This window comes from Dendrobates tinctorius, unplaced genomic scaffold (genome assembly GCF_039654945.1).
Source record: "Dendrobates tinctorius isolate UK_male_01 unplaced genomic scaffold, ASM3965494v1 ptg000071l, whole genome shotgun sequence".
Lineage (NCBI taxonomy): Eukaryota > Metazoa > Chordata > Amphibia > Anura > Dendrobatidae > Dendrobates > Dendrobates tinctorius.
Genome location: NW_027361739.1, coordinates 5,690,070 through 5,717,355, shown reverse-complemented (window position 1 = coordinate 5,717,355; position 27,286 = coordinate 5,690,070). Strand labels below are relative to the sequence as shown.

At 47.7% G+C, this 27,286-nt stretch overlaps 1 long non-coding RNA gene across 1 annotated transcript in view; it reads right to left on the bottom strand.

Moving 5' to 3' along the window:
* Nucleotides 1-8,610: 8,610 nt before the first annotated feature.
* The window catches only part of LOC141096016 (uncharacterized), a 101,005-nt gene continuing 82,329 nt past the window's right edge, over nucleotides 8,611-27,286 (bottom strand). The window contains exons 3-4 of the long non-coding RNA XR_012233552.1: nucleotides 8,756-8,882; nucleotides 8,611-8,658 (exon numbers count right to left, since the gene is read on the bottom strand). This is a non-coding gene — a long non-coding RNA (uncharacterized lncRNA). The remainder of the gene's footprint in view (nucleotides 8,659-8,755; nucleotides 8,883-27,286) is intronic.

Here is a 27,286-nt window from a genome sequence, read left to right as displayed (position 1 = left end):
GGTCATGTAGCTGTCACGTAATAATTCAGGCAGGGGAGGCCCAAGACTCTTCGCGGTCTTTTCCTAGGACCTCCCATATCTTCACGCCCTTCTTCTCTGCGCCAGCGGCCATTTTTAATATTCATGTCACAGTCTATTAAATTGGGTCTTCTGCACATTCTCAAAAGTTTAAAGTCCAACAAATCTTAGGCACACAGAACCCGATGGCATCGGATCTCGTCATCCTGATCGTGACGCCAAGTTGGGTCGCCCTCCCAGGGCCGTGGGGTACTCGGGAGCGGGCCGGTGTCAGTGGGATGTGTCACAGCAGCGGTGACCCAGTCCGTAGCCCTGGGCGCCCAAGTAGTGGGGGAATGTAATGTAGATTAAGTGGAATGGAATAGTTCGTGACGCCACCAGTGGTGCTCGGCAAGGGAGGTGTTAAGCCGACGCTGCAGAGAGATCCTCTGGGACAGATGGTATGGTGCAGCAGTGATGGTATAGCCCTCCACAGGCAGGGCCGATGTCCCAGGGCAGTGTAGTTGTAATGGTTGTGGAAAGGCGCAGGCAGCATAAAGGATGGGACCCAGATGTAGCGGTGCTGAGCGGGTTGGCGCCAGAATGAATGGAGGACACCGAGGCTTGCAGTTCCAAAGCTTTACTCACAGTCTGCGGTACACAAGGGTGCCTGCCTCCGGGCCGTATCCTCCGGATCAGAGACTCGGCCAACCTCCAGACCAGATGGAAAGCTCCCCTCCAACACTCCGTAAACATGTACCTTTCCTGAACGACTCCTCTATTGCGCCTTAAAGTGTGAAGAGCTCCAGTACCGTGGTACTCTGGAGTTCATCTTGTCAGATGTTCCCAAGAACTCTACTCGTATGGCAGACAGCTGTAGCCTGCTTCAGGGACTCCCTTCTCCTGAGTCCCGGCTCTCTAATCAGTTGCTGTTGTGCCCCAAGTCTTAGATGGGAGTAGTGCATTTACAGTCAACTACTCCACCGGTGTCTGCTGCAGAACCATAAGTGTCCATACAACCTCGGGGACCGGGCCCCGGCCTTGCGCTGAGAACCTATAGGCAGGGTTCCTCTTCCAACCCACGTCCTCTCTGTTCTCCTTACTCCCTTGTTCCGTACTGATCCTTCTCTCCCTTATGGAAGCTTAGGTTGCAGTTCTACGTCTTTCTCCTTCTTTCCCTTTCCCATGCCAGCTGGCTCAGATCACTGAGGCAGCTGCAGCACTCCTTCCTCCATCCCTTCTTCCAGGGATCCTCACTCCTGTCTGAGTGACTTCTTACCCGCCTGACCTTCTGCCAGACTGAACCCGAAATCCTACACTTTCCCACTCTTATATATCTCAACTCCACCCACCTCCCAGCACATCCAGTGTTCCAAGCAGGGAACCACCAGAGGTGCTCTGCTACTCTCTAAGCACTGAGCCGCAATGTGGTTGTGCAGAATTACCCTGTTGTGTGGGGTGCGAGTGTTGGAGCGTGGAAAGGAGTTCCCACCTTACCTGGATGGTGGGGCACTACACCTTAGGAGAAGGTGCAGTACCTCTGTGGCGAATGAGCCTCAGGGGCGCCACACCTGAATACTGAGAAAGAGAGAATGTTTTAAGGCATTTTTATTACTTACTGCAAAGTCAAAAGTTACCATACATTTCATTAGTATTTGGTAACATTGTCCTTAAACTGAATGATTTGGGTCAAACGTTTGGGATTTCCTTCCACAAGCTTCTCACAATAGTTGGTCGGAATTTGGACTCATTCCTCCTGAGAAAACTGGTGTTACTGATCCAGGTTTGTAGGTTGCCTTGCTCGCACCTGCCTTTTCAGCTTTGCCCATAAATTTTCAATAGGATTGAGATCAGGGCTTTGTGATGGCCACTCAAAAACATTGACTATGTTATATGCACAATGCACATGTCAGACCAAAGCATGTTCACCTCTGGGACACACAACCCGTCTCCTTCCTGAGCAATATGATGGCTGGACATTTCCATCTTGTTTGTACTTGTGTAAGGTAGGGCCAGGACTGTAGTCATGACCTGTATTTTGGTGGCAGCTGCGCCCAGCCCTTCCCTTCCATGAAACAATATTATGGTCCTCGACATACCTGCATCTCCAGATTCATCTTCACCCGGACACTTCCCAGGCCAGTACCTCTTCTAGGTGACCCCATCAATGGAGACACAGTCCGAGACAACTTTAACACTTTCTTTACTTAGGATTTCGCACGTTACATCCACAGTTGGTACATCATGACATTTGCTTGCTTCCTATTCTTTCCCTTGCTTCTTGTCACTTCTGTGCCGTACACGCCCAGACCGGACCATACTAGACTGCTTCCCAGTTCCTTCCAGGTCTAACCTCACTACAATGACATTTCCTTCAGACTGTTTCACCCCAGACCTGAATTCATCAATCACTACGCTTGGTGACCCCCGATGAAGCATCTGGCCCGTCTGTACCGATCTCGTTGAAGTTTCAACTCCTTTCATCTCCATAGTCCAGTCAACTTTTGCCTTAAAAGCATTGGCCCAGGCGGTGAGACGCCACATCTTCCTTTTCCTGTTTGACCCACTGCTAAGACCTGCAGTGGCCATGGGTAACGTGGGCAATAACGACTTAACGTTACGTGACTGCCAAGCTGTCCAGGCCTCTAGCCCATGTGGACTCTTGGGCGCCATGGCCCTGTCTGACAAAACTGCTCTTCAGCACTAACCTTTACTCTCAGCAGCCCCTCCTATAATTAACCCTCTATGAACCTCCTATCAGATCCCACTAGTGTAACCCCATCTAGTGGCCCGCAACATAATTACAACTACCCGGTCTATGGGGGAACTATGTACTAAGTGTGCCCTCCTCTAATGACCCAAGAAGGCATGAACTAACTTTCCCTGACTGTACATACACAAAGAACACATAATATATATGCAATATTATCATACAGGAACACAAGGCAATATATACAGTTTTCCACATAATAATAACACTTTCAAGTGGCAATACCATAAGCAATGAGCCGTAATACATAATTATAAATGTAGCAGTACCGCAGGCAATAATATTAACTATACATTACAGTACAGCAAATGATATCAGAACCTGTTAAGAGGGAGGAACAAAGGGAAACACAATCCTTCATCCCCTTACATTCGCATATAATTGTTTGTACAGAAGAACTAGGCACCTTCAGGTATCTTGAAATTTGTACCCAAGGATGAGCCAGACTTGTACAAGTCCACAATTCTCTTCCTGATATCTTGGCTGATGTCTTGAGATTTTCCCATAATGCTACATAAAGAAGCAGTGTGTTTCAGGTGTGCATTAACCCCTTCCTGACATCCGACGTACTATCCCGTCCACGGTACCCGGGCCCGTATGACCGTGGACGGGATAGTACGTCTACCGCGATCAGCGGCGCCCACGTGGTGAGCGCCGCTGATCGCGGCCGGGTGTCAGCTGATTATCACAGCTGACACCCGGCACTATGTGTCAGGGGCGGTCACGGACCGCCCCCGACACGTTAACCCCTTGCACACCGCGATCAAACATGATCGCGGTGTACCGGGAGTTAAAGGGAAGCATCGGCAGGGAGGGGGCTCCCTCCGTGCTTCCCTGAGCCCCCCCACAGCAGCGCAATGTGCAGCGCTGCTGCGGGGGGCTCCTATCCTCCAGGCCCCCGAATCCAAGATGGCGACGGGGGCCTTCGGGGACCTGAGGAAGCTGGCTTCCTCAGTGCCTGCAAAGCGCAGGCAAGAGGAAGTCTTCTTCAATGCCTGTGACAGATTGCTGATCTGTCACAGTGATCTGTGATGTGACAGATCAGCGATCTGTCACAGGACAGTGATGTCCCACCTGGGACTATGTAATAAAGTAAAAAAAAAATTTAAAAAAAATGTAAAAATAAATTTAAAAAAATCGCCAAATAAATTAGAAAAAAAAAAAAAATATTCCCTCAATAAATCCATTTTTTGGAAATAATAAAAAAAAACAATAAAAGTACACATATTAGGTATCGCCGCGTCCGTAATGACCCGCCCTATAAAACTGTCCCATTAGTTAACCCTTTTAGCGAACCCCTTAAAAAATAAAAATAAAAAACGAAGCAAAAAATGATGATTTATTATCATACCGCCAAACAAAAAGTGTAATAACGCGCGATCAAAAAGACGCATATAAATATCCATGGTACCGCTGAAAACGGCATCTTGTCCCGCAAAAAACAAGCCGCCACACAGCATCATCAGCGAAAAAATAAAAAAGTTATAGCTCACAGAATAAAGCGATGCAAAAATAATTATTTTTTATATAAAATAGTTTTCATTGCATAAAACCGACAAAAACATAAAAAAACGACCTAAATGAGGTATCGCTGTAACCGTACTGACCCGAAGAATAAAACCGCTTTATCAATTTTACCGCACGCGGAACGGTGTAAACGCACCCCCCCAAAAGAAATTCATGAAACGCTGGTTTTTGTTCATTCTGCGTCCCAAAAATAGGAATAAAAAGCGATCAAAAAATGTCACGTGCCCGAAAATGGTACCAATAAAAACGTCAACTCGTCCCGCAAAAAATAAGACCTCACATGACTCAGTGGGTCAAAATACGGAAAAATTATAGCTCTCAAAATGTGGTGATGCAAAAACTATTTTACAATAAAAAGCGTCTTTTAGCGTGTGACAGCCGCCAAACATAAAAACCGCCATAAAAAGTAAGTCAAACCCCCCATTATCACCCCCTTAGTTAGGGAAAAATAATAAAACTAAAAAAAAAGTATTTATCTCCATTTTCCCGTTAGGGTAAGGCTGTGTGCACACGCTGCGGATTAGGTGCGGATTCATCCGCGCGGATTTTGTAAAATCCGCAGGTGAAACCGCAGGTCAAAAGACCTGCGGTTTTACCTGCGGATTGCTCTGCGGTTTTGTCCTGCGGTTTTTCATCTCCTCAATAGAGGAGATGGCAAACCGCAGGAGAATCCGCAGAAAGAATTGACATGTCAATTCTTTCTGCGGATTGAAAACCGCAGATAATCCGCGCGGAAAATTCCGCACCGTCTGCACTGCGGTTTTTGATTCCCATAGGGAATCATGGTACTGTACACCGCAGCAGCCAAAACCGCTGCGGAACCGCAGCAAAATCCGCAGCGTGTGCACACAGCCTTAGGGTTAGGTCTAGGGTTAGGGCTAGGGTTAGGGCTCAGATTAGGGTTAGGGGTGTGTTGGGGTTAGGGTTGGAGTTATAATTGGGGGTTTCCACTGTTTGGGCACATCAGGGGCTCTCCAAATGCAACATGGCGTCTGATCTCAATTCCAGCCAATTCTGAGTTGAAAAAGTCAAATGGTGCTCCTTCCCTTCCAAGCTCTGCCATGCGCCCAAACAGTGTTTTACCCCCACATGTAGGGTATCAGCCTACTCAGGACAAATTGCAAAACAATTTTTGGGGTCCAATTTCTCCTTTTACCCTTAGGAAAATAAAAAATTGGCAAAAATATCATTTTTGTGGAAAAAAATGATTTTTTTATTTTCACGTCCGAGTGTTATAAACTTCTGTGAAGCACTTGGGGGTTCAAAGTGCTCACCACACATCTAGATAAGTTCCGTGGGGGGTCTAGTGTCCAAAATGGGGTCACTTGTGGGGAGTTTCAATAGTTTAGGTACATCAGGGGCTCTCCAAACGCACATGACACCCGCAGACCATTCCATCAAAGTCTGCATTCCAAAACGTCACTGCTTCCCTTCCGAGCCCAGACGTGTGTCCATACAGTAGTTTTCTCCCACATATGGGGTGTCAGCGTACTCAGGCCAAATTGGACAACAACTTTTGGGAGTCCAATTTCTCCTGTTACCCTTGGGAAAATGAAAAAATTGGGGACTAATTGATCATGTTTCTGGAAAAAATACGAATTTTTTATTTTCACGCCCGGGCGTTATAAACTTCAGTGAAGCCCTTGGGGGTTCAAAGTGTTCACCACACATCTAGATAAGTTCCTTGGGGGGTCTAGTTTACAAAATGGTGTCATTTGTGGGGGGTTTCCACTGTTTAGGTACATTAGGGGCTCTCCAAAGGCAACATGACACCCGCAGACCATTCCATCAAAGTCTGCATTCCAAAACGTCACTACTTCCCTTCCGAGCCCCGACGTGTGCCCATACAGTAGTTTTCTCCCACATATGGGGTATCAGCATACATCAGGAGTTTTCCAAACGCGACATGGTGTCCGATCTCAATTCCAGCCAAAAACGTCAAATGGCGCTGCTTCCCTTCCGAGCTCTGCCATGCGCCCAAATAGTGGTTTACCCCTACATGTGGGGTATCAGCGTACTCAGGACAAATTGCACAATAACTTTTAGGGTCCTGTTACCCTTGGGAAAATAAAAATTGGGGTGAAAAGATCATTTTTGTGGAAAAAATATGATTTTTTAATTGTACCGCTGTACATTATAAACTTCTGTAAAGCCCTTGTGGGTTCAAAGTTCTCACCACATATCTAGATAAGTTCCTTGGGGGGTCTAGTTTCCAAAATGGGGTCACTTGTAGGGGATTTCCACTGTTTAGGTACATCAGGGACTCTCCAAACATGACATGGCGTCCGATCTGAATTCCAGCCAATTTTGCATTGAAAAAGTCAAACGGCGCTCCTTCCATTCTGAGCTCTGCCATGCGCCGAAACAGTTGTTCCCCCCCACAAATCAGGTATCAGCGCACTCAGGACAAATTGCACAATAACTTTTGCAGTCCAATTTCTCCTGTTACCCTTGGTAAAATAAAAAAAATTGAACCTGAAGTATTTTTTTTGTGAAAAAAAGTTAGATGTTCATTTCTTTTTAAATATTCAAAAAAATTCCTGTGACGCACCTAATGGGTTAATAAACTTCTTGAATGTGGTTTTGAGCACCTTAAGGGGTTCAGTTTTTAGAATGGTGTCACTTTTGGGTATTTTCTATCATATAGACCCCTCAAAGTGGCTTCAAATGTGATGTGGTCCTAAAAATAAAATGGTGTTGTAAAAATGAGAAATCGCTGGTCAACTTTTAACCCTTATAACTTCCTAACAAAAAAAAATTTTGGTTTCAAAATTGTGCTGATGTAAAGTAAACATGTGGGAAATGTTACTTATCAAGTTTTTTGTGTGCCGTATCTCTGTGATTTAAGGGCATAAAAATTCAAAGTTGGAAAATGGCGAAATTTTCAAAATTTTTGCCAAATTTCCATTTTTTTCACAAATAAACGCAAGTTATTTGAATTAAATTTTACCACTTACATGAAGTACAATATGTCACGAGAAAACAATGTCAGAATCACCGGGATCAATGGAAGCGTTCCAGAGTTATGACCTCATAAAGGGACAGTGGTCAGAATGGTAAAAATTGGCCCGGTCATGAACGTGCAAACCACCCTTGGGGGTGAAGGGGTTAAAATACATTCACAGGTGTGTCTCTAATTAACTCGGATGTTGCCGAAAAACCTGTCAGAAGCTTCCAAATGTGACATCATCATATGGGCAGTCCAGAATTGTTTAAAGGCGAATTAATCTTAGTGCATGTAAACTTTTGATTTTGTAGTAAGTAATAAAAATGGTTTAAAACATTCTCTCCCTGTCATTATTCTGGCATTTGGCAAATTAATAATTGTGGTAATCCTAATTGATCTAAAACTGGAAAAGTTTATTCTGCTTCATGTCAGACATTGAGAAAAATATGCATATGTATCTTTTTATATAGTGTATGTAAACTTCTAGTTTCAACTGTATCAATTCTACCTATTCTATTCTGACGGGTCACGCTGTTAGGTTACTGTACTCGGCTGATGAAATGTCGTGTTTTCAAGGAGACAGGTGTGTAAAAATCGGGTGGCACACAAATGCTCCATGTGCCATGCATTTTTTTCCTCTCATCCATTGACTTGCATTGTCGAGTCTCATCCGATAAATGTGGCCACTTGCAGCATGCTGCGATTTTTTTGACCAGAGAAAAAAAATTGCAGATGAGCACTGAATCATTGACTAACTTTAGTCAGAGTGTAATCTGATTTTTAACAGAGATTAGTATGAGCCCTAACACTGTCCCACTCCAGTATAAGCCTGCAGTGGTTGTATACTCCAACACGCACAGGGCTGAGAGCAGAGGGAAAAGAACTTTCCTAGAAGAGAAATATAAATTTGTTTTACTTATACTCAAGACTTATAAATCAATAATCTATAACAGATTATTTTTGAGTGATCCAATAAGAAAGAAGTTGGCAATACATCTTAGTCTAATCTGCACAACCCCCATACACAATTAATCTTGGGTTGGCCAAAATTGCATATGAAAGGTGCAAGTCACTGCCAGTCCTCTTTGAACAGCGTATTAAGCATTTTGAAATCCAACATGCCCAATCCAAAACCTCCAAATTCTGCAGGTTCTTTCTGTGTTGATCTGTGCAACCTATAGGTCCCTAATGGATCCTGATTTTTTCCCAACGTCACATGCAAAAAGGCTCTTTTTTACTGGACCTTTAATGTCATAGCCTGGGATCCTTTGGTACGCTGGTGGACCAATCCAACACTGGGTCCAATCTTCACATACATGTTACATCTTTACATATAGATCAATCTGTAGAAAAGTTGAAAAGGCAGGGAGGGAGGCACAAGCTATATTTCCCACACGCTTGAAATAGAATCGAGATCCTAATTAGAGATGGAAGTTGGATGAAGTACACAGAAGCGGTAACGCTATAATAAAGCGCATAAGAAGACCTTACAGACTCCATGTGAGATCACTTACCCTGGAGGCAGAGCAGCACAGGACAAGCTGGGAACATATTAGGGACATTAGTCTGGAGGATGCAGCTCAACAGTTTTGTGCTTTGCTGTCTCGGACATTTATTCTGTATCGCTGGAGCAGGTAAGTCCTTAAAGAAGGGGAGTAATAATAATAAATGTTATTTCTATAGCGCCGACATATTCCGCAGCACTTTACATTTCAGAGGGGACTTGTACAGACGATAGACATTACAGTATGTAGTTGTGATTTGCAGCAGAATTGATTTCTGATATGTGCATGGTAGTAAAGGAAGCCATTCATGAGAATCCATTGTAATCTCATATCCGCTTTTTCATCAAAGTATAGTGTCCAGCATAAAAAAATAAATACAGGGACATAAAAAATGTAATTCTTTAAGTGTTAATTGGTGGTGGGATAAAAGAAAAATGTCCCCCCCCCCCCAGAAATAGCGCCACTCTTATTGATAGGCTGTGTCTGGTATTGCAAAAGTAGTGAGCATCCAGAATTCTCCTTAGAATTATACTAAGCCATTTATCATTCCTGTATGTTATTATATATTAAACATTACTGGCTTCAGAGGAAAGAGACAACTATGAAGATGTACATGTGAATATGACATATGCATTTATATACAGTGCTCAACTTAAGTGAGTACAACCCCTCATTTTGTAAGAAATATTTGAATCAATATCACATTGAACACAAGAAGAGCAATTTCCAAAATTTTGAGAAAATTGAATGTCATAGAACATTGTTCTCCCCTTAACCCCTTCCTGACATCCGACGTACTATCCCGTCCACGGTACCCGGGCCCGTATGACCGTGGACGGGATAGTACGTCTACCGCAATCAGCGGCGCCCACGTGGTGAGCGCCGCTGATCGCGGCCGGGTGTCAGCTGATTATCACAGCTGACACCCGGCACTATGTGTCAGGGGCGGTCACGGACCGCCCCCGACACGTTAACCCCTTGCACACCGCGATCAAACATGATCGCGGTGTACCGGGGGTTAAAGGGAAGCATCGGCAGGGAGGGGGCTCCCTCCGTGCTTCCCTGAGCCCCCCACGGCAGCGCAATGTGCAGCGCTGCTGCTGGGGGGCTCCTTTCCTCCAGGCCCCCGAATCCAAGATGGCGACGGGGGCCTTCGGGGGCCTGAGGAAGCTGGCTTCCTCAGTGCCTGCAAAGCGCAGGCATGAGGAAGCCTTTTGCAGTGCCTGTGTCAGATCGCTGATCTGTCACAGTGATCTGTGATGTGACAGATCAGCGATCTGTCACAGAACAGTGATGTCCCACCTGGGACTATTTAATAAAGTAAAAAAAAAAATAAAAAAAAGTGTTAAAATAATTAAAAAAAAATCGCCAAATAAATTAGAAAAAAAAAAAAATATTCCCCCAATAAATCCATTTTTTGGAAATAATAAAAAAAAAACAATAAAAGTACACATATTAGGTATCGCCGCGTCCGTAATGACCCGCCCTATAAAACTGTCCCATTAGTTAACCCCTTTAGCGAACCCCTTAAAAAATAAAAATAAAAAACGAAGCAAAAAATAATGATTTATTATCATACCGCCAAACAAAAAGTGTAATAACGCGCGATCAAAAAGACGCATATAAATAGCCATGGTACCGCTGAAAACGTCATCTTGTCCCGCAAAAAACGAGCTGCCACACAGCATCATCAGCGAAAAAATAAAAAAGTTATAGCTCGCAGAATAAAGCGATGCAAAAATAATTATTTTTTATATAAAATAGTTTTCATTGCATAAAACCGACAAAAACATAAAAAAACGACCTAAATGAGGTATCACTGTAACCGTATTGACCCGAAGAATAAAACCGCTTTATCAATTTTACCGCACGCGGAACGGTGTAAACGCACCCCCCCAAAAGAAATTCATGAAACGCTGGTTTTTGTTCATTCTGCGTCCCAAAAATAGGAATAAAAAGCGATCAAAAAATGTCACGTGCCCGAAAATGGTACCAATAAAAACATCAACTCGTCCCGCAAAAAATAAGACCTCACATGACTCAGTGGGTCAAAATACGGAAAAATTATAGCTCTCAAAATGTGGTGATGCAAAAACTATTTTACAATAAAAAGCGTCTTTTAGCGTATGACAGCTGCCAAATATAAAAACCGCCATAAATAGTAAATCAAACCCCCCGATATCACCCCCTTAGGTAGGGAAAAATAATAAAATTAAAAAAAAAGTATTTATATCCATTTTCCCGTTAGGGTAAGGCTGTGTGCACACGCTGCGGATTAGGTGCGGATTCATCCACGCGGATTTTGTAAAATCCGCAGGTGAAACCGCAGGTCAAAAGACCTGCGGTTTTACCTGCGGATTGCTCTGCGGTTTTGTCCTGCGGTTTTTCATCTCCTCAATAGAGGAGATGGCAAACCGCAGGAGAATCCGCAGAAAGAATTGACATGTCAATTCTTTCTGCGGATTGAAAACCGCAGATAATCCGCGCGGAAAATTCCGCACCGTCTGCACTGCGGTTTTTGATTCCCATAGGGAATCATGGTACTGTACACCGCAGCAGAAACTGCTGCAGGTCCGCAGCAGCCAAAACCGCTGCGGAACCGCAGCAAAATCCGCAGCGTGTGCACACAGCCCTAGGGTTGGGGTTAGGGCTAGGGTTAGGGTTAGGGTTAGGGCTAGGGTTAGGGCTAGGGTTAGGGCTAGGGTTAGGGCTCAGATTAGGGTTAGGGGTGTGTTGGGGTTAGGGTTGGAGTTATAATTGGGGATTTCCACTGTTTGGGCACATCAGGGGCTCTCCAAATGCAACATGGCGTCTGATCTCAATTCCAGCCAATTCTGAGTTGAAAAAGTCAAATGGTGCTCCTTCCCTTCCAACTCTGCCATGCGCCCAAACAGTGTTTTACCCCCACATGCCTACTCAGGACAAATTGCAAAACAATTTTTGGGGTCCAATTTCTCCTGTTACCCTTAGGAAAATAAAAAATTGGGGGCAAAAATATAATTTTTGTGGAAAAAAATGATTTTTTTATTTTCACGTCCGAGTGTTATAAAATTCTGTGAAGCACTTGGGGGTTCAAAGTGCTCACCACTAGAGTTGAGCGATACCAGCCGATACTTGAAAATATCGGATCGGAATGGATCGGCCGATCTTTAAAAAAAGTATCGGTATCGCCGATTCCGATACCGGGAACCAATGCAAGTCAATGGGGCCAAAATATCGGAATTAAAAAAAACCCTTTCTTTCCTTGTAGGTTAATTCTACATGAAGAAAAACAACTAAGAATAATGTAGAATGTATTGTGGGAGGTGGAGGAGACATTAAAGCCATAGAGGTTTAGCCCAATCAAATGGAATAGCAGGAATTAAACTTTTTTTTTTAAAGATGTTAGGAGTTACAAAGATATTGACTATGTTAGCCTCATTTATATTTTGCCAGACATGTATGTCTTCTTCTTCTACTTCCTTTTTTTACATTCTTCTTCTTCTTCTTCTTCTACTTCCTTTTTTTACATTCTTCTTCTTCTTCTTCTTCTACTTCCTTTTTTTACATTCTTCTTCTTCTTCTTCTACTTCCTTTTTTTACATTCTTCTTCTTCTTCTTCTACTTCCTTTTTTTACATTCTTCTTCTTATTCCTTTTTTTACATTCTTCTTCTTCTTCTTCTACTTCCTTTTTTTACATTCTTCTTCTTCTTCTTCTACTTCCTTTTTTTACATTCTTCTTCTTCTTCTTCTTCTACTTCCTTTTTTTACATTCTTCTTCTTCTTCTTCTTCTACTTCCTTTTTTTACATTCTTCTTCTTCTTCTTCTTCTACTTCCTTTTTTTACATTCTTCTTCTTCTTCTTCTTCTTCTTCTTCTTCTTCTTCTTCTTCTTCTTCTTCTTCTTCTTCTTCTTCTTCTTCTTCTTCTTCTTCTTCTTCTTCTTCCTTTTCTTACATTCTTCATATTCTTCTTATTCAACAATTATTATTCTACATATTCAGCTTCTTCATCTTCTTCCTATTCTTCTTCATCATATTCTTGTTTGTGTCAGGCATTCCTGTAGTTGTTATCTAGAAAAGTTAGAAGTTTACACCTTCCGTTCTGCCTGTCACAAAAGATTTACAACAGGATTTGTCCGCGTTCAGTTTGGCCTGCAGAAGCAGGCCTTTTCCAGGGGCACCACGAGGAGGAACGGACTCACCCCCATACACTGCTTAGTCTTCTTCTGCTTATAAATAAGATAATATCATTTGCTCAGAGTATTAGTCTTATGCTTAATGTTCTTCTGCTTTGTTTTTTTTATGCTTCTTTGTCTTCTCTCTCTTGTTGTTCTGCATCTTGGTGGTTGTCTTCCTGTTCTTTGTCCTCTTGAACCAGCTGACGGTACTGGCACCCGGAGGGGCAGCAGAAGGAACAAGAGCCAATGGCACTACCGAGGACCAGCTGACGGTGCTGGAACCCGGTTACTAAGCAGGAGGTACCTGTGCTACAAAGCACTACCAAGGACCAGCAGACGTTGCCGGAACTCGGATACCGAGATGGAGGCACCTAGGCCAAAGGCTCTGACGAGAACCAGCTGACGGTGCTGGAACCCGGAGGGGTAGCATAAGCTGCAAGAGCAAATGGAAATAGCGAGGACCAGCTGACAGTGCTGGCACCCGGAGGGGCAGCAGAAGGAATAAGAGCCAATGGCACAACCGAGGACCAGCTGACGGTGCTGGAACCCGGTTACTAAGCAGGAGGTACCTGTGCTACAAAGCACTACCAAGGACCAGCAGACGTTGCCGGAACTCGGATACCGAGATGGAGGCACCTAGGCCAAAGGCTCTGACGAGAACCAGCTGACGGTGCTGGAACCCGGAGGGGTAGCATAAGCTGCAAGAGCAAATGGAAATAGCGAGGACCAGCTGACAGTGCTGGCACCCGGAGGGGCAGCAGAAGGAATAAGAGCCAATGGCACAACCGAGGACCAGCTGACGGTGCTGGAACCCGGTTACTAAGCAGGAGGTACCTGTGCTACAAAGCACTACCAAGGACCAGCAGATGTTGCCGGAACTCGGATACCGAGATGGAGGCACCTAGGCCAAAGGCTCTGATGAGAACCAGCTGACGGTGCTGGAACCCGGAGGGGTATCAGAAGTTACCCCTGAAAAGCAAAGTTGGCATGCCGCAAGCTGGCCGCAGTTACCGAATCACACAGTCCTACAGGGGGTGCTTGTCCTACTGGCACTATGGAACAAACCTTTCTTACCAGAACCCGCAGTCCACATAGGAAGCACCTAAACTGCTGGCACCCTAGCCTCGGCTAACCCAACCGCAACACGACATGGCAACTTGGGGTGGCAAACTGACATTGACACTTCCCGGAAACAGCAGGCAGGGCTGGAACCAAGCTGGGCAGGAGGGAGTACCCGTGCCAAAGTCAGTTATGAGCAGCAACTGGCGATGTTGGAGCCCAGGACAAGCACTTAGCAGGCTGAGGCCTGATGTGCTGTCAATTGGGAGGCAGCAGGACAGATTGCCATCAAAACAGCAGGGGAACAGCTGACGTTACTGAACCCCACAAACACAGGAGCTAGTGTTTTACTCTGTGAAGACGGCACTTCCGAGCAACAACTGGCTGTGTTGAAGCCCAGGGACAAGCACGGAGCAGGCTTAGGCTGCATTGAAGAAATTTTAAGATCGGTTGTAGACTACTAATTTGAACCAAGCTCCACTTAGGCCTGTGGCTTCACTGATTTTCGTATTTCCCCTGTCCTCCAACCCCGCCAGTTACAGCTCCGAAGTGGCGTCTGCACAATCCACACTTGTTCCTGTGTTACAGGTGTTCAGTCCGGTCAGTTAATCCCCTGATGTGTGTCCGGCAATGTCGCCTGCTCTGTCCACATTCCGATAATGGGAATGTGGACAGAGCAGGCGACATTGCCGGACACACATCAGGGGATTAACTGACCGGACTGAACACCTGTAACACAGGAACAAGTGTGGATTGTGCAGACGCCACTTCGGAGCTGTAACTGGCGGGGTTGGAGGACAGGGGAAATACGAGAGACAGTGTAGCCACAGGCCTAATTGGAGCACGGTTAAAAATCAGTAGTGGTACGACTGTGTAGGCAGCAGGAGACTTTGCCATCCACACAGCAGGGGATCAGCTGACATTACTGAACCCCACTGAGACACGGGAGCAAGTGTCTCTTTCCGTGTGGACGGCACTTCCGAACTACAACTGGCTGTGTTGAAGCCCAGGAAATAGGAGGGTGTAGGCAGAGGCCTACTGTATTTTGAATGAGTTTACAGCAGGAGAGACTGCCATCCACACAGCAGGGGATCAGCTGACGTTACTGAACCCCACTGAGACACGGGAGCAAGTATCTCTTTCCGTGTGGACGGCACTTCCGAACTACAACTGGCTGTGTTGAAGCCCAGGAAATAGGAGGGTGTAGGCAGAGGCCTACTGTATTTTGAATGAGTTTACAGCAGGAGAGACTGCCATCCACACAGCAGGGGATCAGCTGACGTTACTGAACCCCACTGAGACACGGGAGCAAGTGTCTCTTTCCGTGTGGACGGCACTTCCGAACTACAACTGGCTGTGTTGAAGCCCAGGAAATAGGAGGGTGTAGGCAGAGGCCTACTGTATTTTGAATGAGGTGACAGCAGGAGAGACTGCCATCCACACAGCAGGGGATCAGCTGACATTACTGAACCCCACTGAGACACGGGAGCAAGTATCTCTTTCCGTGTGGACGGCACTTCCGAACTACAACTGGCTGTGTTGAAGCCCAGGAAATAGGAGGGTGTAGGCAGAGGCCTACTGTATTTTGAATGAGTTTACAGCAGGAGAGACTGCCATCCACACAGCAGGGGATCAGCTGACGTTACTGAACCCCACTGAGACACGGGAGCAAGTATCTCTTTCCGTGTGGACGGCACTTCCGAACTACAACTGGCTGTGTTGAAGCCCAGGAAATAGGAGGGTGTAGGCAGAGGCCTACTGTATTTTGAATGAGTTTACAGCAGGAGAGACTGCCATCCACACAGCAGGGGATCAGCTGACGTTACTGAACCCCACTGAGACACGGGAGCAAGTGTCTCTTTCCGTGTGGACGGCACTTCCGAACTACAACTGGCTGTGTTGAAGCCCAGGAAATAGGAGGGTGTAGGCAGAGGCCTACTGTATTTTGAATGAGGTGACAGCAGGAGAGACTGCCATCCACACAGCAGGGGATCAGCTGACATTACTGAACCCCACTGAGACACGGGAGCAAGTATCTCTTTCCGTGTGGACGGCACTTCCGAACTACAACTGGCTGTGTTGAAGCCCAGGAAATAGGAGGGTGTAGGCAGAGGCCTACTGAATTTTGAATGAGTTTACAGCAGGAGAGACTGCCATCCACACAGCAGGGGATCAGCTGACGTTACTGAACCCCACTGAGACACGGGAGCAAGTGTCTCTTTCCGTGTGGACGGCACTTCCGAACTACAACTGGCTGTGTTGAAGCCCAGGAAATAGGAGGGTGTAGGCAGAGGCCTACTGAATTTTGAATGAGGTGACAGCAGGAGAGACTGCCATCCACACAGCAGGGGATCAGCTGACGTTACTGAACCCCACTGAGACACGGGAGCAAGTGTCTCTTTCCGTGTGGACGGCACTTCCGAACTACAACTGGCTGTGTTGAAGCCCAGGAAATAGGAGGGTGTAGGCAGAGGCCTACTGAATTTTGAATGAGGTGACAGCAGGAGAGACTGCCATCCACACAGCAGGGGATCAGCTGACGTTACTGAACCCCACTGAGACACGGGAGCAAGTGTCTCTTTCCGTGTGGACGGCACTTCCGAACTACAACTGGCTGTGTTGAAGCCCAGGAAATAGGAGGGTGTAGGCAGAGGCCTACTGAATTTTGAATGAGGTGACAGCAGGAGAGACTGCCATCCACACAGCAGGGGATCAGCTGACGTTACTGAACCCCACTGAGACACGGGAGCAAGTATCTCTTTCCGTGTGGACGGCACTTCCGAACTACAACTGGCTGTGTTGAAGCCCAGGAAATAGGAGGGTGTAGGCAGAGGCCTACTGAATTTTGAATGAGGTGACAGCAGGAGAGACTGCCATCCACACAGCAGGGGATCAGCTGACGTTACTGAACCCCACTGAGACACGGGAGCAAGTATCTCTTTCCGTGTGGACGGCACTTCCGAACTACAACTGGCTGTGTTGAAGCCCAGGAAATAGGAGGGTGTAGGCAGAGGCCTACTGTATTTTGAATGAGTTTACAGCAGGAGAGACTGCCATCCACACAGCAGGGGATCAGCTGACGTTACTGAACCCCACTGAGACACGGGAGCAAGTGTCTCTTTCCGTGTGGACGGCACTTCCGAACTACAACTGGCTGTGTTGAAGCCCAGGAAATAGGAGGGTGTAGGCAGAGGCCTACTGTATTTTGAATGAGGTGACAGCAGGAGAGACTGCCATCCACACAGCAGGGGATCAGCTGACGTTACTGAACCCCACTGAGACACGGGAGCAAGTGTCTCTTTCCGTGTGGACGGCACTTCCGAACTACAACTGGCTGTGTTGAAGCCCAGGAAATAGGAGGGTGTAGGCAGAGGCCTACTGTATTTTGAATGAGTTTACAGCAGGAGAGACTGCCATCCACACAGCAGGGGATCAGCTGACGTTACTGAACCCCACTGAGACACGGGAGCAAGTGTCTCTTTCCGTGTGGACGGCACTTCCGAACTACAACTGGCTGTGTTGAAGCCCAGGAAATAGGAGGGTGTAGGCAGAGGCCTACTGTATTTTGAATGAGTTTACAGCAGGAGAGACTGCCATCCACACAGCAGGGGATCAGCTGACGTTACTGAACCCCACTGAGACACGGGAGCAAGTGTCTCTTTCCGTGTGGACGGCACTTCCGAACTACAACTGGCTGTGTTGAAGCCCAGGAAATAGGAGGGTGTAGGCAGAGGCCTACTGTATTTTGAATGAGGTGACAGCAGGAGAGACTGCCATCCACACAGCAGGGGATCAGCTGACGTTACTGAACCCCACTGAGACACGGGAGCAAGTGTCTCTTTCCGTGTGGACGGCACTTCCGAACTACAACTGGCTGTGTTGAAGCCCAGGAAATAGGAGGGTGTAGGCAGAGGCCTACTGTATTTTGAATGAGTTTACAGCAGGAGAGACTGCCATCCACACAGCAGGGGATCAGCTGACGTTACTGAACCCCACTGAGACACGGGAGCAAGTGTCTCTTTCCGTGTGGACGGCACTTCCGAACTACAACTGGCTGTGTTGAAGCCCAGGAAATAGGAGGGTGTAGGCAGAGGCCTACTGTATTTTGAATGAGTTTACAGCAGGAGAGACTGCCATCCACACAGCAGGGGATCAGCTGACGTTACTGAACCCCACTGAGACACGGGAGCAAGTGTCTCTTTCTGTGTGGACGGCACTTCCGAACTACAACTGGCTGTGTTGAAGCCCAGGAAATAGGAGGGTGTAGGCAGAGGCCTACTGTATTTTGAATGAGGTGACAGCAGGAGAGACTGCCATCCACACAGCAGGGGATCAGCTGACGTTACTGAACCCCACTGAGACACGGGAGCAAGTGTCTCTTTCCGTGTGGACGGCACTTCCGAACTACAACTGGCTGTGTTGAAGCCCAGGAAATAGGAGGGTGTAGGCAGAGGCCTACTGTATTTTGAATGAGTTTACAGCAGGAGAGACTGCCATCCACACAGCAGGGGATCAGCTGACGTTACTGAACCCCACTGAGACACGGGAGCAAGTGTCTCTTTCCTTGTGGACGGCACTTCCGAACTACAACTGGCTGTGTTGAAGCCCAGGAAATAGGAGGGTGTAGGCAGAGGCCTACTGTATTTTGAATGAGTTTACAGCAGGAGAGACTGCCATCCACACAGCAGGGGATCAGCTGACGTTACTGAACCCCACTGAGACACGGGAGCAAGTATCTCTTTCCGTGTGGACGGCACTTCCGAACTACAACTGGCTGTGTTGAAGCCCAGGAAATAGGAGGGTGTAGGCAGAGGCCTACTGTCTTTGTAATGCGGAGACAGCAGGAGAGACTGCCATCTCCACAGCAGGGGAACAGCTGGCAGTGCTGAACCCCACTAACACTTGAACGAATGTGTTTGGCTCTGTGGAGACGACACTTCTGAACACCAACTGACGTTGTTGGAGCCCAGGATTAGGCGAGGAGCAGGCTGGGGCCTACTGGATTTTGGCAGGTGAATGCAGCAGGAGACTTGCCATCTCCACAGCAGGGGAACAGCTGGCAGTGCTGAACCCCACTAACACTTGAACGAATGTGTTTGGCTCTGTGGAGACGACACTTCTGAACACCAACTGACGCTGTTGGAGCCCAGGATTAGGCGAGGAGCAGGCTGGGGCCTACTGGATTTTGGCAGGTGAATGCAGCAGGAGACTTGCCATCTCCACAGCAGGGGAACAGCTGGCAGTGCTGAACCCCACTAACACTTGAACGAATGTGTTTGGCTCTGTGGAGACGACACTTCTGAACACCAACTGACGTTGTTGGAGCCCAGGATTAGGCGAGGAGCAGGCTGGGGCCTACTGGATTTTGGCAGGTGAATGCAGCAGGAGACTTGCCATCTCCACAGCAGGGGAACAGCTGGCAGTGCTGAACCCCACTAACACTTGAACGAATGTGTTTGGCTCTGTGGAGACGACACTTCTGAACACCAACTGACGCTGTTGGAGCCCAGGATTAGGCGAGGAGCAGGCTGGGGCCTACTGGATTTTGGCAGGTGAATGCAGCAGGAGACTTGCCATCTCCACAGCAGGGGAACAGCTGGCAGTGCTGAACCCCACTAACACTTGAACGAATGTGTTTGGCTCTGTGGAGACGACACTTCTGAACACCAACTGACGCTGTTGGAGCCCAGGATTAGGCGAGGAGCAGGCTGGGGCCTACTGGATTTTGGTAGGTGAATGCAGCAGGAGACTTGCCATCTCCACAGCAGGGGAACAGCTGGCAGTGCTGAACCCCACTAACACTTGAACGAATGTGTTTGGCTCTGTGGAGACGACACTTCTGAACACCAACTGACGCTGTTGGAGCCCAGGATTACGCATGCCGCATGCAGAGGCCAATGGGCATCGGTTTTTATGGAGGTTGTGGACTACTACTGATTCTAACCATGCTCCACTTAGGCCTCTGGCTCCACTGTCTCTACTATTTACCCTGGCCTCCAACCCCGCCAGCTACATCTCTGAAGTGGCGTCAGCACAATCTACACTTGTTCCTGTGTTACTGGTGCTCAGTCCCATCAGTTGATCCCCTGATGTTTGTCCGGCAAGTTCGCCAGCTCTGTCCTCATTCCCACTACTGGTTATGGGAATGTGGACAGAGCAGGAGACCTTGCCGGACACACATCAGGGGATAAACTGATGGGACTGAGCCACAGGAACACAGGAACAAGTGTAGATTGTGCTGACGCCACTTCAGAGATGTAGATGGCGGGGTTGTAGGTCAGGGGAAATAGTAGAGACAGTGGAGCCAGAGACCTAAGTTGGGCACGGTTAAAAATCAGTAGTGGTTTGAATGTTGATGGAGCTGGTGACTCTGCCGTCCACACAGCAGGGGATCAGCTGGCATTACTGAACCCCAGTAACACAGGAGCTAGTGTGTTTCTCTGTGCAGACGACACATCTGAGCGACAACTGGCTGTGTTGAAGCACAGGGATTATAGTTCAGGTGGTAGAAAAATGAACACACCAGCAGACCTGGATACAGTTGCCAACCACTAATTTAGTCTGTAAGAGGAATGGCAAAGTCTTTGGAGATCCAGGCCTTGTTCATTTTCAGAAAAGTCAGCCGGTCAACATTATCGGAAGATAGTCGCGTGCGACGGTCTGTTAGTACACCACCTGCGGCACTAAAGACACGTTCCGATAATACACTGGCAGCAGGGCAAGCCAGCACCTCCAATGCATACTGGCTAAGCTCTGGCCATGTATCCAGCTTAGAGACCCAAAACTTGAAGGGGGAAGAGCCATCTGGGAGTACAGCGACAGGGCAAGACATGTAGTCTGACACCATCTGACGGAAGCGTTGCCTCCTGCTGACTCGAGGCGTCGCTGATGGTGTAGACAATTGTGGTGGACACACAAAACTTTGCCACATTTGGGCCATAGTGGTCTTGCCTTGTGCTGCGGCACTGCCTCTGCTCCCTCTTTGTGCAGAGTTTCCTCCACTGCCTCGACGCACAGAGCTGCTTTGTAAAGCACTAGCAACAATGCTGTCGGGTGGAATGGAAAACATTATGGACTGCACCAGTGACTCTTCGTACTCCCGCATTTTACGCTCCCGGTTCAACGTTGGTATGAGCCTTTGTACGCTGTCCCGGTAGCGAGGATCTAGGAGGGTGTACACCCAATAATCAGCCGAGACGAGAATGTGGGCGATGCGGCGGTCGTTTCTCAGGCACTGCAGCATGAAATCAACCATGTGCTGCAGACTCCCAACTGCCAAAGAACCGCTGTCCCCTGTTTGAGGCGTGACCTCGACCTGCTCTGCATCACCCCACCCTCGCTGTACATACTGAGTAGAGGTTTGTGTACCTCCCTCCTCTGGAGAGATGTCTTCCTCCTCCATCGACTCCTCCTCATCCTCCTCACAAAGTGTCCCCTGCCTAGGCCTTTGTGAGGAAACACGTAGCGCAGACTGTCCAGAAGCAGATGGCATTTGGGACTCCTCATCCTCCACCTCTTCTGAAACCTCATCCCTTAGTGCTTGCAGTGTTTGTTGAAGCAGGCAGATAAGGGGGACAGTCATGCTGACTAGTGCATCGTCTGCACTCGCCATCCGCGTGGATTCATCGAAGGCACGCAAAACGAGGCAGATGTCCTTCATAGAGGCCCACTCAATGGTGCTGAAGTGTGAACGGCGCACAGTGCGACTTGTTTGCGCCTGATGCAGCTGGTACTCCATGACTGCTGCCTGCTGCTCACACAACCGCTCCAACATATGTAACGTTGAATTCCACCGGGTGGGTAGGTCACATATGATGCGATGTTCCGGAAGGCCAAATCGTCGCTGCAGAGCAGCGAGGCGCGATCTTGCCGTGCTGGAACGTCGCAAGTGAGCGCACTCTATGCGGACCTTGTGCAACAGTGCAGCAAGATCCGGATAGTCCCTCAGAAAGCTCTGCACGACCAAGTTAAGAACATGTGCCAGACATGGGATGTGTGTGAGGTTGCCTAGGCCAAGAGCTGCCACCAGATTTCGGCCATTGTCACACACTACCAAGCCCGGCTGGAGATTCGCTGGCCCAAACCACACATCGCTCTCCAGCTTGATAGCATTCCAGAGCTCCTGCGCTGTGTGGCTTCGATTCCCCAAAGAAATTAATTTGAGTACAGCCTGTTGACGTTTGGCCACGGCTGTGCTCATATCGGTCGTAACAGGCTCCTGCTCTGCTGTTTCTGAGGAACTTGAGTAGGAGGAGGAGTCTATGTGTACAGACTGGAGTCCTGCAATCCGTGGCGTTGGAAGAACACGTACAGCGCCACTCTCCAGATCCGTACCCGGCTCCACAACATTGACCCAGAGGGCAGTGAGGGAAAGGTATCGTCCCTGTCCATGGTTACTGGTCCACGCATCGGTGGTCAGGTGGACCTTGCTACTAACGGCGTTTAGTAGCGCATGTTTTATTTTGCCCTCAACATGTTTCTGCAGGGCAGGGACGGCTCGCCTGCTGAAATAAAAGCGGCTGGGCACGTTGTATTGGGGGACTGCCAATGCCATTAAGTCCCGGAAGGTGTCAGTGTCCACCAGCCTGAATGACAGCATTTCAACTGCCAGAAGTTTGGCAATGCCAGCATTCAGAGACTGTGCTCGGGGATGGTTTGCCGAGTAAGGGCGCCTTTTATCCCATGCCTGTGCTACCGATGGCTGTGATGGATGGGAACGTGCTGTTATGGGTGGAATCTGACAGGGTCTCCGGACAACAGTGGCAGAGGTTCTTCCTTGGCGATCCTGTGAGGAAGCCGAACCAGCAGTGTGTGAGCTGGAGGAAGAGGGCCCAACACGAACTGAAGAGGTGGTAGGTGGTGCTGTACGTTGGCCTACGTCTTCAGGGTGTCTCTGCAACTCCAACTCGTGCTTGGTGCGCACATGTTTCCACATATTTGTGGTATTGAGGTTGCTGACATTTCTCCCTCTTTTGACTCTCTGATGACACAGCTTGCATTTGACAAAGCAAATGTCATCTGCAACTGTGTCAAAAAAGGACCACGCACTGCAACTCTTGTGAGCGCCCGGTTTGCCTTTGGAAGGAGGAATGCTCCTAACGGGTGCCGAAGTGGAGGGTACAGGCAACCAAGTCTTCCCCCTCCCTCTGCCTCCTGTTTTGGCCGGTAGGGGAATCTCTTCCTCCGAGCTGCTCCCACCACCTTCCTGTTGCTCACGCCATGATGGGTCAAGGACCTCATCATCTTCCCTCCCCTCTTCAAACAGCTGCTTCTCCGGGGTTGTCTCGCCAGCACCGTACGCACCAGAAAGTGGCAACTGAGTCTCGTCATCATCTGATGCGTACTGAGGTGTGCTGACCATAGGCACTGGCCCACTCGCCTCTTCAGATTCAGAGGGACAAAGAAGTTGCGCATCACTGCATACTCCCTCTTCACATTCAGGAATGCTGCTTGGCTGGCCCCCTCTTTCCAAGCCAACAGATTCCGAGAACAGAAGTAGAGACTGTGATGGCTCCTGTCCATGTCTCTCTGACTGCCTGGGCACTTTGGCAGGTGGTGAAGAGACAGATGGTTGCTCTTCGGTGCTCTGACCCTGAGAGGATGCGGAAGTAATTGAAGTCGATGCGTTAGCTGCCATCCATCCGACAACGGCTTCAATTTGTTCCTCCCGCAGCAGTGGGGTACGTTGAGGTCCTACAAAGCTGCGCATAAAGGACTGTTGCCTGCTAAAACTGGGGGATGCTGATCCACTGGTGCCCGCAGCAGGCCCAGAATCCCCACGTCCTCTACCTGTAGAATCCCCACGTCCTCTCCCTGCAGAATCCCCACGTCCTCTCCCTGCTGAAACTCCACGCCCACGCCCACGCCCCCGCGCCTTACTCCCTGCCTTCTTCATCTTGCAAGACTGCTTAAGATAGGCAAAAAAGTACAAAGGGGGGCCTTAGTGTGCTTATTCCTGAACAGCTGGTTACAGGTACAAGAAACACTAATTTTATGGAGTGTGTGTGTGTGGACTAGACTTTAATAGGAGCTGATGTGGCCTACACAAGTTCAAAATGTAGTGTTTGGTGAACTTTTTATGTGGTTTCTTTGTTTGAAACAAACTCAAAGTATGAGAACAAAGAATTGAAACTGATAGTATCACCAACTTTTTGGAGCTATTACAATGCAGGCAGGTAACCTACAATGCAAAAGATGAGGCTCCAAAAAAATTGGGTAATACTAATCTGGCTGCGCCGGCAGGGCACAAGCCAGAAAAAAAGGCTCCTCTATCTACTCCTATATAGTGTTTGCAACCAACCAATGTTGATGGATACGGATGGATGCACACTAATAGGAGAAGAAAAAATGAGCTGCACTCAGAGACAAATATGTGTGAGGCAGTGACGCACGTTGAGCGTCCTACAACCAGACGTAGCTGCAGGACACTCTACTCAGCGTGAGCTGCACTCACACACAGTCAGAGACCTCTCAGACAGCCGTCAACAGTGCAGCTAAGTGGGCACTGGCACTGACAGGCTGCAGAAAGGCTCCGCTGTGTACTCCTATATAGTGTTTGCAACCACCGTAGATGGAGACGGATGGATGCACACTAATAGAAGAAAAAATGAGCTGCACTCAAATAAAAATATGTGTGAGGCAGTGACGCACGCTGAGCGTCCTACAGCCAGACGTAGCTGCAGGACACACTACTCAGCGTGAGCTGCACTCACACACAGTCAGAGACCTCTCAGACAGCCGTGAACAGTGCAGCAAAGTGGACACTAGCACTGAAAGGCTGCAGAAAGGCTCCGCTGTCTACTACTAGTGTTTGCAACCAACGTATATGGATACGGATGGAAGCACACTAGATTGAAATTATTTAAAAAATGCAGCTCAAAAAATAAAAGATGTATGAGGCAGCAGTGATCACACTGGGTGGCCTACAGCCTGACGTGGCTGCAGGACCCACTCCACAGCGTGAGCTGCACTCACACAGCCCTTGCAGACAGCTGTGAACACTGCTGCTAGGGCAAAGAAGGCTACAGTGGTGGTTTATGTAGCCTGGGTAAAGCACTAGATGTTTGGTGGAATCGCTATTTCTAACTGTCCCTCACAGTCTTCTACAGCAGCCTGTCCCTAACTGAATTCACAGCAGAGTGACCAGAAATGGCGGCTGCGGTGGCTTTTATAGTGCATCATGACATCATTTCGGCAGCCAATCACAGCCATGCCAATAGTTAACATGCCTACATGCCTAACAGGATGTGCCCACACTTCGGAGGATTCCCATTGGCTTAATCAAAGCAAGCAGGCTCATAGCATGATGGGAACTTCCTATTCCGATTCCGATCCCGGAATCCGATATGAAAAAAGTATCGGAATTAAGTATCGGAATTCCGATACCGCTAATATCGGCCGATACCCGATACTTGCGGTATCGGAATGCTCAACACTACTCACCACACATCTAGATAAGTTCCGTGGGGGGTCTAGTGTCCAAAATGGGGTCACTTGTGGGGAGTTTCAATAGTTTAGGTACATCAGGGGCTCTCCAAACGCACATGACACCCGCAGACCATTCCATCAAAGTCTGCATTCCAAAACGTCACTGCTTCCCTTCCGAGCCCCGACGTGTGTCCATACAGTAGTTTTCTCCCACATATGGGGTGTCAGCGTACTCAGGCCAAATTGGACAACAACTTTTGGGGGTCCAATTTCTCCTGTTACCCTTGGGAAAATGAAAAAATTGGGGACTAATTGATCATGTTTCTGGAAAAAATACTTTTTTTTTATTTTCATGCCCTGGCATTATAAACTTCAGTGAAGCCCTTGGGGGTTCAAAGTGCTCACCTCACATCTAGATAAGTTCCTTAGTGGGTCTAGTTTTCAAAATGGGGTCATTTGTGGGGGGTTTCCACTGTTTAGGTACATTAGGGGCTCTCCAAAGGCAACATGACACCCGCAGACCATTCCATCAAAGTCTGCATTCCAAAACGTCACTACTTCCCTTCCGAGCCCCGACGTGTGCCCATACAGTAGTTTTCTCCCACATATGGGGTATCAGCATACTCAGGACAAATTGGACAACAACTTTTGGGGTCCAATTTCTCCTGTTACCCTTGGGAAAATAAAAAAATGGTGACTAAAAGATCATGTTTGTGGAAAAAATACAAATTATTTATTTTCACGCCCGGGCATTATAAACTTCTGTGAAGCACTGGGGGGGTCAAAGTGCTCACCACACATCTAGATAAGTTCCTTAGGGGGTCTAGTTTCCAAAATGGTGTCATTTGTGGGGGGTTTCCACTGTTTTGGTACATCAGGGGTTTTCCAAACGCGACATGGTGTCCGATCTCAATTCCAGCCAAAAACGTCAAATGGCGCTGCTTCCCTTCCGAGCTCTGCCATGCGCCCAAATAGTGGTTTACCCCCACATGTGGGGTATCAGCGTACTCAGGACAAATTGCACAATAACTTTTAGGGTCCTGTTACCCTTGTAAAAATAAGAATTGAGGGTGAAAAGATCATTTTTGTGGAAAAAATATGATTTTTTAATTGTATGGCTTTATGTTATAAACTTCTGTGAAGCCCATGGGGGTTCAAAGTTCTCACCACACATCTAGATAAGTTCCTTAGGGGGTCTAGTTTCCAAAATGGTGTCATTTGTGGGGGGTTTCCACTGTTTTGGTACATCAGGGGTTTTCCAAACGCGACATGGTGTCCGATCTCAATTCCAGCCAAAAGCGTCAAATGGCGCTGCTTCCCTTCCGAGCTCTGCCATGCGCCCAAATAGTGGTTTACCCCCACATGTGGGGTATCAGCGTACTCAGGACAAATTGCACAATAACTTTTGGGGTCCTGTTACCCTTGGGAAAATAACAATTGGGGTGAAAAGATCATTTTTGTGGAAAAAATATGATTTTTTAATTGTACCGCTGTACGTTATAAACTTCTGTAAAGCCCTTGTGGGTTCAAAGTTCTCACCACATATCTAGATAAGTTCCTTGGGGGGTCTAGTTTGCAAAATGGTGTCACTTGTAGGGGGTTTCCACTGTTTAGGTACATCAGGGACTCTCCAAACGTGACATGGCGTCCAATCTGAATTCCAGCCAATTTGGCATTGAAAAAGTCAAACGGCGCTCCTTCCATTCTGAGCTCTGCCATGCACCGAAACAGTGGTTCCCCCCACATATCAGGTATCTGCGTACTCAGGACAAATTGCACAATAACTTTTGCAGTCCAATTTCTCCTGTTACCCTTGGTAAAATAAAAAAAATTGAACCTGAAGTATTTTTTTTATGAAAAAAAGTTAGATGTTCATTTTTTTTAAATATTCAAA